Genomic DNA, 2,434 nt, shown 5'->3' on the forward strand with positions numbered 1-2,434 from the left:
GGAAATTAAAGATCATTCCATATTTAAAATCCTTTTTTTGTTCTAAGGGCATCAAGAATGATCCCATGGCTCTTTTTTTGTACATTTTCAAACTAAAACTATGATTCTTTGAAAAAATACTAGGTCAATGCATGATAATTTTGCCGACCATATTATTAAAAGTAAAAGAGTCTTGCAATTTTGACATTGATACCATGGTTTTTCCCAACAATGTCCTAAGTGGCCTCACCCCACTCCCACAGACTTTTCTTCGGGTTTTTGATAAACCCCGCATCTTGAAATCACCCCGAATATTTGTACTGATGGCAAAATCTACTAAGTCATTTATATGGAAAACCCGGCAGAGGGGGTTTTTTTGGGCTAAGGCTTTTTTTTTCAGTCGGAAATTTTCAAGCCACACTCAAAAGCCCTTGCGAAATATATCCAAATCACTTGCATTTTTTCCTCGGGTGAGGATTTAAAGCAAAAATCATCGCATGCAAAAAATGATCATTTCCCTCAATGGTATTCCCTAGTAATCTATGATAGGATATTAAATAGCATGGGACTAAATACACCCCCCTGAGGTTGCCGGTTCAAAACTTTTGTATAAATACCTGAATACTAAAAAATAGCTAGTTTCTCAATAATGTTTTTCATTTGCAATATCAAAGGGAGATTTTAAATCAAGACATACAGTTTGCATCCTGGGTTTGTGTTTGTAAAAAACCCTGGGGAAAACCATCAGTCTGGGGGATAACTTTGCACTTATCGTACATAAGCCGTTCAGTATTATCCTCTCAAATATTTGCCAGAAGGGGTCAAGGGAAAGGGCCGATTTGTCAGTATTAGGTTTAGGTATGGGAAAATTTTCCTTTTAGTCCAGGGGCTTGGGGTGATTCCTTTGTAGGCTGACTATCAGATGCAAAAGTGGGCTGCCTGGTAAAGTGGTATGTGGTGAAGGACCTATAAATAATCATTTCGCCAGGGTGGTTACCTTTCCTTTTAGAAGGGGGTTAATTAGTTCCCCCTCGGTTTTTTCAGCAGCAGAGGGGTCGATTTCAGCCGGTAGCTATATTAGGTTTCTAAACTATTTTCGACTTGTCTTTTATCCCCTGGGAAGTGAGTTTACCTGGAATTCCCGGGCCACTGCTCTACGCATATTACCTGTTCTTGTGGAGTGGGAAATGCGGGGTTGTAAGCTTACTTGTCACCTATTAATTTTTCCCACATGTCAGCTTTAGAATTTGACTATGTTCCCCGTGTTTACTACAATCAGTTTTTAATTCTTGAATTTCCCTGTTTGGGTTTTTAAACCTGAAGATTATCTGTCGTCTTACTATCTTTATAACAATTAGAAGCTCCTGGGCCCATTTTTGTTCCTTGGGAAAAATGGTCTTATCCCCCCGGGCATGTGAGCCGGGCCCCTTTTTTTTCGAGAGTTTTGTGAACAACCCCCGTGTTTTAGTGTCAGTGACAACTTTGTTAAATACTGAGAGAATTTTTCAAAGTTTGTTATTTTATAGGGGCATACCTCATAGACCCGTGCCTTGAAGTGAGCTCCAGTCCGGTGGGGTAATTATCCTCAGCCTAGGGGACTTAGGGCTGGTCGCGCACAGTATACGGTTTAAAAAATGCCAAAATAGCACTAATAACTCCGTACCATGAAGTACAACATTACATGAAAAATTTTTGCCAAAAACCTAATCTAACCCCCCTCCCAAAGAGTCTCTGCTTCTTGTCATATACTGTCAGTGATGTACTATATTATACACTTGGGGTCTCCAAAAGGGGGATGCCTTGCATTTAAGTCGCCATGCATAATTTTCCCCTTGGGTTTTAAAAATGGGGGTGAACTAGCCAAAATTTAGAGTATCGGATATACATTATACATGAAACATACCCCAAAGGGGTTGGAAAAATTATATTTACGGAGTTAAAATTCTAGATCATTCCCTAGGCTTAATGTACACATATTTCCATGATAGAATTTTTACTGTGCTTTTCCATGTGTAATATGTTTTATTGGCAATCTGTCTTCATGCTGTTTTCCTTAATATTACGAATTATAAATTCACATAAGGACTAAACTTATGATTATGGTCTTCAATTCACAGAGTAAGGACTTTAAGGCCAAGATATCCTTTGTGAAAATCACATTGTCTTGTTCACCTTTTCCCCCAGTGCAAACCTTTTTCGGTAGTTCGGTCCCGTGCATACCCTTTTCAAACTCGAAATCCTTGTTGTATGTGTTCCAAAAGGGATTTGCATATTTTCTCATTTTTTGGTTCTCACATATTTCAAATTCCTAACAATATAAAAAATTTTTACATCACTACTGTCATGTCACTGAATTTCGGTTATATGGCACCAAAAATTCATGACTCCTTTTACAATTCCTCGTATATAACACAAGAATTAATGTGTAAGGGGCGAGGGGCCCCCAGTACAGCAC

This window comes from Penaeus monodon, unplaced genomic scaffold (genome assembly GCF_015228065.2).
Source record: "Penaeus monodon isolate SGIC_2016 unplaced genomic scaffold, NSTDA_Pmon_1 PmonScaffold_4858, whole genome shotgun sequence".
Taxonomy (NCBI): Eukaryota; Metazoa; Arthropoda; class Malacostraca; order Decapoda; family Penaeidae; genus Penaeus; species Penaeus monodon.